Here is a 16,504-nt window from a genome sequence, read left to right as displayed (position 1 = left end):
TGGGGGATGGATAGATACAGAGATGGGATGGGATGGGGGATGGGTGGGTGGCTAGATACAGAGATCGAGGGGTGTGGTGGAGGATGGGTGAGTAGATAGATATAGAGATGGGGTGGAGTGGGGGATGGGTGGATGGATAGATTCAGAAACAGGGTGAGGTGGGGGATGGATAGATACAGAGATGGGATGGGATGGTGGATGGGTGGGTGGCTAGATAAGAGATCGAGGAGTGTGGGGGGGATAGGGGTTGGACAGATACAAAGATGAGTTGGGGTGGGGGATGGGTGGGTGGCTAGATGCAGAGATTGAGGGGTGTGGGGGCATGGGTAGATGGATAGATACAGAGATTGAGGGGGTGTGGGGGGATTAGGGGGATGGATAGATGCAGAGATCGAAGGGTGTGGGGGGTATAGGGGGTGGACAGAGACAGGGTGGGGTGGAGGATGGGTGGGTAGATAGATACAGAGATCAAAGGGTGTGGGGGGAATGGGAGGATGGATAGATACAGAGATCGAGGGTGTGTGGGGGGGATGGGGAAGGGACAGATACAGATATTGAGGGGCGGGGGGGGGGAATGGGAGGATGGATAGATACCGAAATCGAGGGGTGTGGGGGGAATGGGAGGATGGATAGATACAGAGATCGAAGGGGGGCCATGGCATTGGCAGAGGTGCTGAGAGCCATTGTAAACCCTGTACACTACGGAAAGCACTTCAAGCCAAGGGGCACTGCCACCCCCAACCCCCCTAGCTTCAGCCTCTCCCCCACCCAGGGGTGACGGGGCGAGCGAGCCGATAACATGGTGATGGGGAGATCAGTGGAGAGGCAGAGCCCAGCAATTCTCTCCCATCCCTAATATCTGTCTCTCTCCCATGGTCTGATGCTATATCCCCCGCCCCCCCCCCCAGGGCCGCCCAGAGGGGGGGGCAAGAGGAGCCCGGGACGAGTGGACCTGCCGCAGGCATGACTGCGGAGGGGGCGCTCGTCCCGCGGCTCGGCTGGACCTCCCGCAGGCATGACTGCGGCAGGTCAAGCGGAGCCGCGGGAGCACGGCACCCACCGCAGTCACTCGTCCCGGGCTCCGGTCGACCTGCCGCAGGCATGCCTGCGGGAGCTCAACCGGAGCCAAATGCCGCCCCCCAGGTCTTCGGCGCGCTGGGGTCTAGAGCCGCCCCTGAGCTGGGGCCCCCCGCCGCCGAAGACCCCCGGGCCCCCGGAATTCTCTGGGTGGCCCTGCCCCCCCTCCACAGGCGCCCCACCCCGATGTGGTTCCAAACCTGTGATTCCCCGGGCACATCTGCCAGGGCAGAGAACTCACCCCCACCCGCCCCGGAGATGTGCGTGCATGAGCAGATGAGGTGGCCGTAATGCAGGGGTCTCAAACATGCGGCCCGCGGGCCGCATGCGGCCCGCGGAGCTCTTCCCTGCGGCCCGCGGAGCTCCCCAGGGGAGCTCCGCAGGGGCCCCCAAGAGAAAAGCGGAGGCTCCCGCCTCCGCCCCTCTCCTGGAGCCTCGGCGCATAGAGCGCCGAGTCTCCGTCCGAGCGCCTGAGCCCCGCCCCGATCCGAGCCGCGTGGGGAGGGGGCGGGGCTGGGAGCTCTGGGCTGAGCGCTGCGCTCGGCGTGGAGCTCACAGCCCCGCCCCCTCACCACGCGGCTCTGAGCGGGACCGCCGGAGACGCGCTCGGGTAAGGGGGGAGGGGGAAAGCGGGACCCGCCGGGGCCGGGCCGGGGGAAGGGAAGCGGGACCCGCCGGGGCCGGGCTGGGGGGAAGCGCTCAGGGCTGGGGCAGAGGATTAGGGTGCGGGGGGATGAGGGGTTCATGATGTGGGGGCGCTCAGGGCTGGGGCAGAGGATTAGGGTGCAGGGGAATGAGGGGTTCATGATGTGGGGGCGCTCAGGGCTGGGGCAGAGGATTCGGGGGGGGGGGGATGAGGGCTCTGGCTGGGGCTGAGGATTAGGGTGCAGGGTCCTAGTGCCTGCCCTCCGCCAGTACTGGCAAGGCAGGCTTCCCTTACCCTGAGCCTCTCCAACCCCAAACCCTCAGCCCCAGCCAGAGCCCTCATCCCCCGGCACCCTAATCCTCAGCCCCAGCCCTGAGCACCCACTCATCATGAACCCCTCATCCCCCAGCACCCTAATCCTCTGCCCCAGCCAGAGCCCTCATCCCCCCGCACCCTAATCCTCTGCCCCAGCCCTGAGCGCCCCCACATCATGAACCCCTCATCCCCCCGCACCCTAATCCTCTGCCCCAGCCCTGAGCGCCCCCACATCATGAACCCCTCATCCACAGCCCTCACCCCACACTCCAAACCTCTTCCCTAGCCCTGAGCCCCCTCGCATCATGAACCCCTCATCCACAGCCCTCACCCCACAGCCCAACCCTCTTCCCTAGCACTGAGCCCCCTCGCATCATGAACCCCTCATCCACAGCCCTCACCCCACAGCCCAACCCTCTTCCCTAGCCCTGAGCCCCCTCGCATCATGAACCCCTCATCCACAGCCCTCACCCCACAGCCCAACCCTCTTCCCTAGCCCTGAGCCCCCTCCTGCATCATGTACCCCTCATCCTCAGCCCCACAGCCCTCACCCCTGCACTCCCTCCTATCCCCAAACTCCGTCCCAAAGCCTGCACCCCCACCCCCTGCCGCAGCCTGGAGCCTGCATCGAGCACAGAGCCTGCATCCAGACCCCCTCCCCCACCCAAACTCCCTCCCAGAGCCTTAGGCAGTAAATCTAAGTGCGTGTTTTGTCCTTTGAGTGAGGTGCATTACTGAGTGTATATATTTATTAAAACTGCGCGCTTAGGGGAGGAGGTGGAGAAGAGACAGGGCAGGGGCGGGGCCTCATGGAAGGGGTGGATTGGGGGTCGGGCCAGGGGCAGCAAGGGGGCGTGTCAGTGATGCGGCCCTCGGGCCAATGCACTAGTCCTCATGCGGCCCTCGGGGTCATTTGAGTTTGAGACCCCTGCCGTAATGCATTCAGTGCTACCGCAGAAGGCCCACTGGGAAATACACCCCCCCCCCCACGTCGCTCGCCGTGCGCCAGAGCTGGGCGCCAGGCAGGTAGTGCGGCTCCAGAAACCAGTGGCAGACGCCCCCGCTCTGTCGCCGGCTAAATAATAACAATGAAAAGCAGGGAGGAGCAGATCAGCCCCCGGGCTCCAGAATTGGGGCTAAAAATCGCCGCCTCTGCCAACCACACCCCAAAATCTCTTCCCTCCTGGCCCTGTCTGTCTGCAGAACCACCCCCGGATGGGAGCCGCTGGGGGGGGGGGGAAGCATCAAACGTCACCCCCGGAAATGAAGACTCGAGGTGTTGGGGTGGGGTGGGGGTTGGTAACCAGCTGGGATCCCTCCGCTCTTCCGCCCCCTAGGTAGCCCCGCGATCGGTGCCTCTCCGCCGCCGCCCCCGGCGGGGCTGGGAGCAGGGTCGCGGGCGGCAGGGATGGGAGGCTGGCCGGAAGGTCACGCCTGCTCCGCCCCAGGCAGCAGCCGCCAGCCGGGCCTGGACGTACGGTGGGGTGCGAGCGCCCCTCTGCCTCCCCCTCCGTCCTTCGGCCAGGCGGCTGCGGAGCGCCCCGCGGCACAGCACGGTCCGGGCACCGGACAGCAATGAGGAGCCAGCGGCTTCATTCAGCGCCAGGGCTCAGCGAGACGGGAGGGAGGAAAAGCCGGAGTGGAGTCCGGGAAATGGGGGAGGGAGGGGAGAGGCACACCTGGGGGGAGGGAAAAACTGGGCTGGATTAAGGGGATGGAAGGGAAGGGCACATCCCGGGAACAGGGAATAGCTGGGGTGGATTGAGGGGGGAAGGAGGGGAATAGCTGGGGTGGATTAAGAGGGGAGGGGAATAGCTGGGGGGATGGAGGAGGGGATGGAGGGGAGGGGCACATCTGGGGGAGGGGAGTAGCTGGGGTGGATTGAGGGAGGACGGAGGGGAGGGGCACACCTGGGGGGAAGGGGAAGGAGGGAAAACTCGGACTGGGTTCCTATCTCTGGAAGGAGGGAGGAGCAATACACCTGGTGGGGATGGGGGAGGGACACAAAACACAGAACCAGGGATATGGGAAATACACCTGTAGCAGGTAAAGGGCAAAATCCGCACTGGATTCCTGAGCATGGGAATGGACAAAGAAGAAAGCGACTCCTCCTGGCAGGGCCTAGCCTGGATTCCCAGCCCTGGAGACCTACTGCACAGACACCTGAGGGAGGCAGGGAGGAGACAAAACCTGGACTGGATTCCACCTGCTGGCGTGTAGGCTGCAGATACCCCTGAGTAGCAGCCAGTAGGAGATAAAACCAGATCTGGATTATACAACATGGGAATGGATGGGAAAACTACACCTGATCAGTGCTGAAAAGGAGTCAAAATCCGGACTGGAGACCTCCGTTAAGGAATAGACCCTGCACAGTCACAGGACTGGCAGCTGGGAGAAGGCAAACCCAGGCCTGGATCCCAGGAGATTGGGCTCCGGATAAAGTGATTAAGGATAATCCAGTCCTGGGTGACCCCATAGACATATGGCAGGGCAGATGTTCCAGAAAAGAGGCTAAACTGCACATGTATGTGGCTGCCTGGAGGGAAAACCTGGCCCAGATTCCAGGAGAAGGGATTCAAGGAGCTCTAGGTATGGTGACTATAACAGCAGGGGTTAACCACAAACTCCTGCTAAAGTGCAAAGATATTTCCTCAGTTACCTTTTTCTTCTGTTTTATACACTTTGTGCCCATCAATGTGTAATAAAGATACAGAAGGCCGAGCGGTGCCGAGTGATCATCATCAGGTGTCATTTTATTACTAGATAAAATCAATTGAGAAGGAATCCATTAAGATATAAGAAACTACATCAGAAATTAAGGCTGCCTGAAGGCATCCTCGACAGTACCAGACCCAATCAGTGGGAGGGAAGTTTAGTTTCCCAGGCAACCTGATCCCAAAAAGGATTGCAAATAGTTTGCAATAGAAGAGTGATCAATAAGCTACCTTAGATGTAAAGCCACAGGCCCCACCGGAGCGCTGAGCTGCACCACAGCCACAAAGAGGCTGAGGAGAGGCGGATGAGATGAAGAAAAGTGAAGGGAGCAGAGGAAAGTGTGACAGGCCTCAAGCCCTCGAATGCTCCGGCTTCATCCGCTGGCCCTGTGCCCTGCACTTGCTTGCTTCGGGGCACAGGCTGTCATGCGAGAATTGGACCTGTTAGCCACTTGCGATGCTGCAGCTGGACATTCTAAGTGACCTGGACAGTTGCCCTATATATATATAACATCTATATATTCCCACACCTTGGTTAAAGCTTAGTTTGAATGAATCCAGTTCGAGATGTAGCTACTTTTCATCAGAGGTGTATATAGAGAGATATATTCCACAAAGGTGTTTGTTTGGTATTAAAGAAGCCGATACAGTCCAGTAGTATGTCGAAAAGCCAAGGTGAAGTGTAAATATTTAAAGCTGACCCCATCAAAATGTTATCCAGCCTGATCTGTATGACTGGCAGCTGCACAGAGAGAATTTCATATAGGAAGTGAATTTACTAACTTCAACACTGAGGTGTAGGGGATCTTGGAGTACCGGTACAGGGGGAATCCTGGCATATGGGTACAGACAGGGCCGTCCGGGGGGGCGGGGGGCAAGTGGGGCAATTTGCCCCAGGCTCCGCAGGGGCCCCCAAGAGAACAGCTGAGGCTCCCACCTCCGCCCCTCTCCTGGAGCCTCAGCGCATCAAGCGGTGTTTCAGACAGCGCCGCAGCGTGGCCCCGGCGGGGCCCCTGAGCCCTGCCCCCTCAGAGCCGCGTGGGGAGCGGGCGGGGCTGGGAGCTCCAGGCTGAGCTCAGCTGCCTCCACTCGGCGTGAGCTCACAGACCCGCCCCCTCCCCACGCGGCTCGGAGCAGGGCGGGGCTCAGGCCCTGCCGGAGACACGCTGCAGCTGTTCAGCGACCGCGCTGAGGCTCCGGGTGAGGAGGGAGCTGGGGGTAAGAGGCTGGGGCTGAGGCGGTTGGCTAAGGGGCAGGGAGTCCTGGGGACAGGGAGGGGGCAGAGGTTGGGGGGCGGTCAGGAGGCAGGGAATGGGGGGGTTGGATTGTGGGCGTTCCGTGGGGGGTTGTCAGGACTCAGCGGGGGGTGGGGTGGAAAGGGGTTGGGGCAGACAGGGAGCAGGGGTGGGGTCCCAGGGTGGTGGTGGGGGGGTCTCTGGGGGACGGTGAGGGGACAAGGAGCAGGATGGGACAGGAATTCTGAGGGGGGTGGGCAGTCAGGGGGCAGGAAGTGGGTGGGGGTCGGATGGGGGCAGGGCCAGGCTGTTTGGGAGGCACGGCCTTCCCTACCCTAAAGCTCATTCAGCAGTTTGAGGCTTGCAGAAGAGCCAAGCTGTTAGCTTTTCCATTAGGGCTCCCATCCCTTTCACTTCTCTAATGTCAAATTCTAGTCTACATGTAATTTCAGTGCCATAGGGAGATTCATGTCAGGGGACGCTAGCTTCATTTAAAATTAGCCACTGGGGGGAGGGATCACATGAGAAAAGCAAGAGCCTTCGCAACCCTACCAAGGGAGACCCCCCCTCCTTCCCTGTATTCCCTGTGGCTTCAGAGGGGTTAATTCAGTGGTTCTCAAACTTTTGTCCTGGTGACCCTTTCACATAGCAAACCTCTGAGTGCGACTCCCCTCCCCCTATAAATTGAAAACACTTTTTTATATATTTAACACTATTATAAATGCTGGAGGCAAAGCGGGGTTTGAGGTGGAGGCTGACAGCTCATGACCCCCAGTAATAATCTCGTGACCCCCTGAGGGGTCCTGACCTCCAGTTTGAGAATCCCCGGATTAATTTTAGAACCCTGTGTCTATTCACATGCATGTGCTATTTTGAGCATTTCACTTTTGACAACATAGGCTCATCCCAGATTGTGGAACAAGTTCAAATGCTCAGTTCGTGGAGTATGTACATAAGCTATACTAAAGACAAAGCCACAGTAACCATCTCCAGTTTGTGAGGGACCACATGGAGCCAGTCTCTAGGAAACAGATAACTGCATGGAGGTTAAGTCCATTAATGGCTATTAGCCAGGCTGGGTAAGGAATGGTGTCCCTAGCCTCTGTTTCTCAGAGAGTGGAGATGGATGGCAGGAGTGAGATCACTTGATCATTACCTGATAGGTTCACTCCCTCTGGGGCACTTGGCATTGGCCATTGTCGGTAGACAGGATACTGGGCAGGATGGCCTTTGGTTTGACCCAGTATGGCTGTTCTTATGTTCTAACCCAAATGAAGCCAAAGTTATGGAGACAGATATGAGTCAAGGAAGCCAGCAGAGTATCAGAAACCTGGAAAAATCTCTGCCTGGATGGGCTCAGGTGTTTGGTTACAAGCTGAGGTGGTTCAAAAGTTGTGGCTTTTTTTTAAGCAGAATTTTTTTTATTGTTTCTTTAAACAATCAAACACAGCAAGCAGCAAATATTTGGCCACACACTTCTGAAACCTCAAACCATGTTCGGGTTTTGGCAGACTAATTTCAGCTTTTCGATCAAAAAAGCCACAACAAATTTTGAAGGAAAGCAGACATTGTCCGTTATTTTTTTCTGCTTTTTAAAACCCCTAGTTTTCGATCCACAATGTGTGAGTGTGAGTGTGAGTGTGTAAGTGAGTGAGTGTGAGTGAGTGTGTGTGTGTGTTTGTGTGTGTATGAGAGTGTGTGAGAGTGTGTGTGTGCGTGTGAGTGTGTGTGTGCGTGTGAGAGTGTGTGAGTGTGCGAGAGTGTGTGAGTGTGACAAGGAGGCTACCTGATCTCTTTGTCCCCAACACCTTCAGTTGGCATCTTGCAGGGGAAACTGAAGCACCCACACAGTATTCAGAGAAAATATTAAGAACATTCCCACTTCATCACAACAGGTGCAACAAAATATAATACTGTATATTGAAGTAGGCAAGTGCTGCTTCTGACTTTCCACTTTTAATTGACCCTTGTGATCTTGTGGTGCTGACGCGTTGTAGCTTCATTTTATATCGGCTTACAGGGCGGGAGCGGGGGGGGGGCACCACCATTTTGGGCCCCACCAAAAATTATACAAACCTGCCGCCTATGCTGGGAACTCAGAAGCAAGAACAATCAGGCCATGTATTTCAGAGCCTCAATACGGGATTCAGGGCCAGACTGTGGGGTCCACATTGGAAATCGCCATTGGTGGCCTCTGCAGTGCAGTCTGAGTTCTTACCCACTCGCATGGCTCATGCCAACCTCGGCTAACTCACTCCCCCATGTCTGGTGCACACAGTCACCCCATGCCCAGAGGAAACACCACCCCCTGCCTGACAGGCCCTGGGCACAGCCTGCAAGGGCCGGGCGTGCGGCTGGGAGGGAGGCACAGTGAAAGACAGACCGGAAGAGCGAGGGAGAGAGCTGGAGAGGGAAGGAGGGAGAGGGAGAGGCAGAAGGAGAGGAGGGAAGCAGGAGAGATTCAAGGAGGGGGAGTGAAGCACAGTAGACAGCCACATCCCTGTCCCCCAGCCCAGAGGTTGGGAGCCCCATGGCTGCTGTCAGAGTCTACACGTCACATTGCAGGTCAGATGCAGCCCTTGCAAGCAGAGGGCAGGCGGCTGCCTTGACATCTCCCTAGACAGAGAGACAGAAAGACAGACAGATCCCAGGGACATGTAGTTCAGCCAGGCAGCTGCTGCCTGGCGCGGGGAGATGCTGCCAAAGGGCTCCTGGGATGGGACAGTGCAGGCCAGGGCTCTCGGATGCCAGAGGCAGCTGTTTCCAAAGGAGAGGGAAGATGGACAGGGTGAGGCAGGGGGCTGAGCCCCCAGGGACTCTATGACTGCTCCTGCCCTGAGAGCAGAACAGGAGGTGCAGCCTGGATTGGAGCAAGGTGGTGCTGGTGGGGGTGGGGAAGCAGCCGGAAGGGAAGGTGAGGGCGAAATCCCCCTCTGATGAGGAGCAAGTCGTCCCATTCCCCCCCCCCCCCGCCCCGGGTCTGGGGTATGCGCTGTGGGGCAGTACTAGAGCAGTGGTGCCTACAAATTCACCACTGGCACGTGGCCAGAAACCAGGACTGCTCTTCCGGATGTGGGGACCTTACAACCACGATCCCTTGCCCAGGCCCATTGGCTGGCCAGGGGCTGGGGCCCTCGTTAATGGGGAGCAGGTTTTGGAGCCGGTAGGGGAGGGAGTGGGGTTGGTGTGCCTGGAGAGGCCCCTGGCATACGGGCCTGGGCTCTGCAAGTTCCACCCAGACCCAGGGCCGGGCCTGAGAAAGGAAACCAGTTTCCCAGGGTCTCCGGAAGAGAGACCGATTCCTGCAAATCATCCGCTGGCTACAGCTCTCACCTGGGGACGACTGGTCGCTGCTCAGAACCAGGGTAGCTGGAGTTGGCCGGCGCCTCCGGATCTAAACAGAGAGAGGGGCCAAAGATAATCTCTAAACATCCACTGTGCAACAGGAGACTGAGCAATACAATACGGCAGCACTCCAGAGACAGAGCCAACACGCGGGGCCAGCCTGCCACTGCCGGGTGCAGCAAGCCGTTTGCAACTGGCTGCTGCATGGTTTCATCCATCAGCGGCACTGCTGTTCGGCCTGGTGCTATCTGTCTGTAGGTACTTACTACACCCTGGCCAGGGCTGGCTCCAGGCACCAGCCCAGCAAGCAGCTGCTTGGGGCGGCCAACGGTGAGGGGCGGCACGTCCGGGTCTCCCACGGCAATTCGGTGGCGGGTCCCTCACTCCCTCTCGGAGCGAAGGACCTGCCGCCGAATTGACGCTGAATACTGAAGCAGCGGCGGTAGAGCTGCAGATTGCGATCGCGGCTTTTTTCTTCTTCTTCTTTCTGCTGCTTGGGGCAGCAAAAACCCTGGAGCCGACCCTGACCCTGGCCATGTCTCTTGCACAGCAGCTGCAGGTGGGCTGATATTTAGTACAGCATTAATTAGAAATAGCTCAAGCCCCAAAATCTGCATCTGGGGGAGATTTTATACAACCATAAAGTTGCAAGGAGGTGGGAATTCACTCTGGGATTCTGGTTCTGTATCACTCCCAGCTGAGGATCCCAAAGCACCTGGCAAATATAAATGATTCCTCCCCTGGGCGGGTAGAGAAAGAATGTCGTCACCACTTTATAGATGGGGAAACTGAGGCACAAGAGAGGTCCATGGTTGCGCATAAAATTGATGGCAAACATGAGTATAGAATCCAGGTCTCCTGTCTTGAACAACAAGCCCAGTCTCATTCCTCTGTTAGTGTATCCAACATGGCAACATGCAGCAATATTGACTAGAACTGTCAAAATTTTTCCATAAATATTTTTTGATAGAAAATGGGTTTTGGACCAAATGGAGTTTTTCAAAAAATAATTTCCATTTACATCCAAAATTGGGTTTTTGTCAAAAATACAAAACCCCAAAAGCTGAGATATTTTAGTTTAAATCCACTTTTTTCCCAGTTTTTCACCAGAAACAAAACTGTTTTTCAAAGGAAAATTGCAGCAGAACGGCTAAACTTTTCACAGGGGGGAAATGATTGCCCAACCAGCTCCACTATTGTAACATGGGGCTTGTCTGTGCTTACAGAGCTGCAGGACTTACTGAAGAAACTACCTACACCCACAGGAGAGCTTCTCCCATCCGTGTAGGTACTCCACCTCCCTGAGAGGCGGTTGCTATGTTGACAGGAGAAGCCCTCCCACTGACAGCGCTGTCTACGCCAGGAGTTAGGTCAGTGTAACTGCATCACTCAGGTGTCCTGATTGACATAGTGATACCGACATACGTTTGTAGTGTAGACCAGGGCACAGACAATGAAGAACACCGTCTCTTTAAGAAAAAGCTGAAAAAGTGACAAGGGAGCCGTATATAGTTTATAACTGATACAATAATTGCATCATCAGCCCGGGGCAGCAAGCTTGCAGATCCATTGGATTACAGAAATAATCAGGTAGTGGCACCCAGTGGATAGTACTGCACCTGGCCTGCTTGGTGACCTTTGGAAAGTCAACTTCCTTGCTCTGTGCCTCAGGGAGAGAGAGGAATTATTTAAGTTTAGTACCAATGTGGACACAAGAACAAATGGATATAACCTGGACACTAGGAAGTTTAGAATTGAAATTAGATGAAGGTTTCTAACCATCAGAGGAGTGAAGTTCTGGAACAGCCTTCCAAGGGGAGCGGTGGGGGCAAAAGACATATCTGGCTTCAAGATTAGGCTTGATAAATTTGTGGAGAGGATGACATAATGGGATAGCTTAATTTTGGCAATTAATTGGTCTTTGATTATTAGCAGGTAAATATGCCCAATGGTCTGTGATGGGATGTTAGATGGGGTGGGATCTGAGTTACTACAGAGAATTCTTTCCTGGGTGTCTTGCCCACATGCTCAGGGTTTATCTGATCGCCATATTTGGGGTCGGGAAGGAATTTTCCTCCAGGGCAGATTGGCAGAGGCCCTGGAGGTTTTTCGCCTTCCTCTGCAGCGTGGGGCACGAGTCACTTGCTGAAGGAGTCTCTGCACCTCAAAGTCTTTAAACCATGATTTGAGGACTTCAATAACTCAGACATAGGTTAGGGGTTTGTTACAGAAGTGGGTGGGTGAGATTCTGTGGCCTGCGTTGTGCAGGAGGTCAGACTAGATGATCATAATGGTCCCTTCTGACCTTAAGTCTATGAGTCTATGAGTTTCCCCATCTGTAAAATAGGGATAATGATCCTGACTTACCTGTAAAGCGCTTTGAGATCTACTGATGAAAAGCGCTAGACAAGAGCTAGGGATCTCTAATTTCTAGAGTTTAGGATCTAGGTGTTACTCTTTTGAACATCTGGCCCACTTCTCTTGGCATCTAAATGGGAGCTGAGGTCTTTCAAAAATTTGGCTCAGGAGGCAACACTGGATAGGAGGAAGGCTGGAGTTGTAGGCAGGTTGTTGGGACTGTGGTAATGAGGGCTCAATTCCCAGCTCTGCCATAGCCTCCTGGTGTGACCTTGAGTTAATCACATAATCCCTCTGGGCCTCAGCTAGGATCTGGGGATCATGAACCTTCCCTTCTCTCCTCTAGGGTGCCTGCTAGGTTGTGAGCTCTTGGGGCAGGTGAGGTGTTTGGACTTGGGTGCAATGGGAATGGAAACAGTAATAAGTCTTGAGATGATGTAGCTGGAGGCAAGGGTGCAAATCAGCAGAGCTCCAGCCAAGGAGCTGCTCCCTGACGTCTCTCTCTAGCGCCATAAGTTCCTCCATGGCTGGGTGGCTTGGAGCCTAGGCAGCTTCCAACAAGCTCAGCATGATGCAGATGTCCCTTAAAATCAATGTCTTAAACAGTTCCTGGCAAACATGGAAAATATTGACTATAATAAGGTACGTGGGCTAATTATACCCAGTGCTGATAAACACTTGGCGATGTCTGAGCTGTTTGTGGTCCTGTTTAGCTCCACTCTTCCTCCTCCACCGAGGCTGCATGACCACTGCATGTCAGCTGTACATAGACAGCTTCCCTAAATCATCCCGCCTGCATTTGGTCCTGGCATTCCTGGCCCCCTGTGGTCACCACTGAGGATTGGACCTGGGATTCTAAAGCACTAAAAGCCCCATTTCAGCTAACAGGATAATAGTTGGAAGTGGTAGTAGATTTTTATCCTCTTAAATGACTCAGCCACTAGAGGGGGGACTCTGAACACTGGGCTGGGGGACTGGGCTGCAGTGGCTCTGAGGGGGTATCTGCCCCCTCCCTTCCATTCTGAAAAGCCCTATCAGGTCCCTGGAACAAGGGAGCCACTTAGGGCAGCACTGAAGGGCTCCATAGCCTATGTTAGGGGCTATGCTGGATAGAGGAGGCACAAGCCCCTGACCCTATTTCTTGGCATCAGGGCCTACCAGGGGGGCAGTCTAGCTCAAAGAGCTTTGTGCAGGGCAGCCCAGATCCCTTGGTACTCATGAGAACAGTGTCCAGCCCACATAAAGTCATGTCCCAGTGACCGCCACACAGTCACGTCTCCGTGGCAGCCTCTGTCTGCACAGGAAGGATGTGGCACGCTAAGGCAGGCTGAGTCGGGAACGTCCTGCAGCATGGAGATCCCAGGGGCAGGCCAGGATGGGAACGTCCTGCAGGGCGAAGACCCCTGGGGCAGGCCCCGTAGGCAATGTCCTGCAGGGCAAAGATCCCTGGGGCAGGACACGTCAGGCATGTCCTGCAGGGTGGAGATCCCTGGGGAAAGTTGCATTGGGAACGTCCCATAGGGCAAAGATCCCTGGGGAAGGTAGGGTGACCAGACAACAAATTTGAAAGATCGGGACAGGGGGTGGTGGGTAATAGGAGCCTATATAAGAAAAAGATCCAAAAATCAGGACTGTCCCTATAAAATCTGGACATCTGCTCACCCTAGGGGCAGGCCGCGTCGGGAACGTCCTGTAGGGCAAAGATCCCTGGGGCAGGCCACGTCGGGTATTTCCTGCAGCGTGGAGATCCCTGGGGCAGGCCGCGTCGGGAACGTCCTGTAGAGGAAAGATCCCTGGGGCAGGCCGCGTTGGGTATGTCCTGCAGCGTGGAGATCCCTGGGGCAGGCCACGTCGGGTATGTCCTGCAGCGTGGAGATCCCTGGGGCAGGCCGCGTCGGGAACGTCCTGTAGGGTAAAGATCCCTGGGGCAGGCCACATCGGGTATGTCCTGCAGCGTGGAGATCCCTGGGGCAGGCCGCGTCGGGAACGTCCTGTAGAGGAAAAATCCCTGAGGTAGGCCGCATTGGGTATGTCCTGCAGCGTGGAGATCCCTGGGGCAGGCCACGTCGGGTATGTCCTGCAGCGTGGAGATCCCTGGGACAGGCCGCGTCGGGAACGTCCTGTAGAGGAAAGATCCCTGAGGCAGGCCGCATTGGGTATGTCCTGCAGCGTGGAGATCCCTGGGGCAGGCCACATCGGGTATGTCCTGCAGCGTGGAGATCCCTGGGGCAGGCTGCGTCGGGAACGTTCTGTAGGGCAAAGATCCCTGGGGCAGGCCGCGTTGGGAACGTCCTGTAGGGCAAAGATCCCTGGGGCAGGCCGCGTTGGGAACGTCCTGTAGGGCACGTCCTGTAGGGCAAAGATCTCGGGAGCAGGCTACATCGGGCACATCCTGCAGCGTGGAGATCCCTGGGGAAGGCCGCGTTGGGAACGTCCTATAGGGCAAAGATCCCTGGGGCAGGCCGCGTTGGGAACGTCCTGTAGGGCAAAGATCCCTGGAGCCGGACACGTCGGGCACGTCCTGTAGGGCAAAGATCTCGGGAGCAGGCTACATCGGGCACATCCTGCAGCGTGGAGATCCCTGGGGAAGGCCGCGTTGGGAACGTCCTGTGGGGGGCAGGGGTTGCACCTTGGAGCAGGCCATGTTGAACCCCGTGCTCATGCTCCTTGGGCCTATTTTGGGGGAGGAGGTGACTGTATGGGGAGGAGGTGACCAGCTCTCTGTGGAGAAAGAAGTAGTTCGGGGCTATTTAGGAAAGCTGGACGAGCACAAGTCCATGGGGCCGGATGCGCTGCATCCGAGGGTGCTAAAGGAGTTGGCCGATGAGATTGCAGAGCCATTGGCCATTATCTTTGAAAAATCATGGCGATCGGGGGAGGTCCCAGATGACTGGAAAAAGGCTAATGTAGTGCCCATCTTTAAAAAAGAGAAGAAGGAAGATCCAGGGAACTACAGGCCAGTCAGTCTCACCTCAGTCCCTGGAAAAATCATGGAACAGGTCCTCAAGGAATCAATCCTGAACCACTTAAAGGAGGGGAAAGTGATCAGGAACAGTCAGCATGGATTCACCAAGGGCAAGTCATGCCTGACTAACCTAATTGCCTTCTATGATGAGATAACCGGCTCTGTGGATGAGGGGAAAGCAGTGGATGTGCTATTTCTGGACTTTAGCAAAGCTTTTGATACAGTCTCCCACAGTATTCTTGCCAGCAAGTTAAAGAAGTCTGGGCTGGATGAATGGACGGTAAGGTGGATAGAAAACTGGCTAGATGGTCGGGCTCTACGGGTAGTGATCAATGGTTCCATGTCTAGCTGGCAGCCGGTATCAAGTGGAGTGCCCCAAGGGTCGGTGCTGGGGCCGGTTTTGTTCAATATCTTCATTAACGATCTGGAGGATGGTGTGGACTGCACCCTTAGCAAGTTTGCAGATGACACTAAACTGGGAGGAGTGGTTGATACGCTGGAGGGTAGGGATAGGATACAGAGGGACCTAGACAAATTAGAGGATTGGGCCAAAAGAAATCTGATGAGGTTCAACAAGGACAAGTGCAGAGTCCTGCACTTAGGACGGAAGAATCCCATGCACTGCTACAGACTAGGGACCGAATGGCTGGGCAGTAGTTCTGCAGAAAAAGACCTAGGGGTTACGGTGGACGAAAAGCTGAATATGAGTCAACAGTGTGCCCTTGTTGCCAAGAAGGCTAATGGCATTTTGGGTTGTATAAGTAGGGGCATTTCCAGCAGATCGAGGGATGTGATCATTCCCCTCTATTCAGCACTGGTGAGGCCTCATTTGGAGTACTGTGTCCAGTTTTGGGCCCCACACTACAAGAAGGATGTGGATAAATTGGAGAGAGTCCAGCGGAGGGCAACAAAAATGATTAGGGGGCTGGAGCACATGACTTATGAGGAGAGGCTGAGGGAACTGAGATTGTTTAGCCTGCAGAAGAGAAGAATGAGGGGGGATTTGATAGCTGCTTTCAACTACCTGAAAGGGGGTTCCAAAGAGGATGGATCTAGACTGTATCAGTGGTAGAAGATGACAGAACAAGGAGTAATGGTCTCAAGTTGCAGAGGGGGAGGTTTAGGTTGGATATTAGGAAAAACTTTTTCAGTTGGAGGGTGGTGAAGCACTGGAATGGATTACCTAGGGAGGTGGTGGAATCTCCTTCCTTAGAGGTTTTTAAGATCAGGCTTGACAAAGCCCTGGCTGGGATGATTTAGTTGGGTTTGGTCCTGCTTTGAGCAGTAGGTTGGAGTAGATGACCTCCTGAAGTCCCTTCCAACCCTGAGATTCTATGATTCTATTCTATCCTATGAACCTGCTGCTCCGTGTGTTGCTCGTTTCCTGGGGGTGGCAGCTGGGTTCCTTCCCTTTTTGCTCCTTTGTGGTGCTGGAAGAAAGTTAAAAAAGCAGTTTGTTTTTTTCCTCTTTTCAAAACTAGATCAGAAATGGGGGTCTCACCTACCCTACCATCCCTGGAAGCCCCAAGGGTTACTGGGGAGCTGGCAGGACTGACAGGGTCACACCTGGGGAAACTTCACTGCCTGGCAAGTGACGTGATTATTTTCCTCCAAAGGTTTGGAAACTATTTGACCCAACGTCTGCTCCCATTTACACCAGTGTAAATCCTGAGTCATACTGTTGCCTTCAGGCTAGATTTACACTGGTGTAACTGGGAGCAGAGTTTGTCCCTTTGGCTTCATCTTTTTCATTTTTGTGGGTGCACATATAACTCAAATGCCTGAGACACAGTGGGGAGAAAAGCTCTTTTAGCTAAAGATGCTACACACCAATCCCTGCCCCTTTAAT

The sequence above is a fragment of the Mauremys mutica genome, chromosome 20 (genome assembly GCF_020497125.1).
Source record: "Mauremys mutica isolate MM-2020 ecotype Southern chromosome 20, ASM2049712v1, whole genome shotgun sequence".
Taxonomy (NCBI): domain Eukaryota; kingdom Metazoa; phylum Chordata; order Testudines; family Geoemydidae; genus Mauremys; species Mauremys mutica.
The sequence above is the reverse complement of the archived record's forward strand: the minus strand, read 5'-3'. Positions refer to the sequence as shown.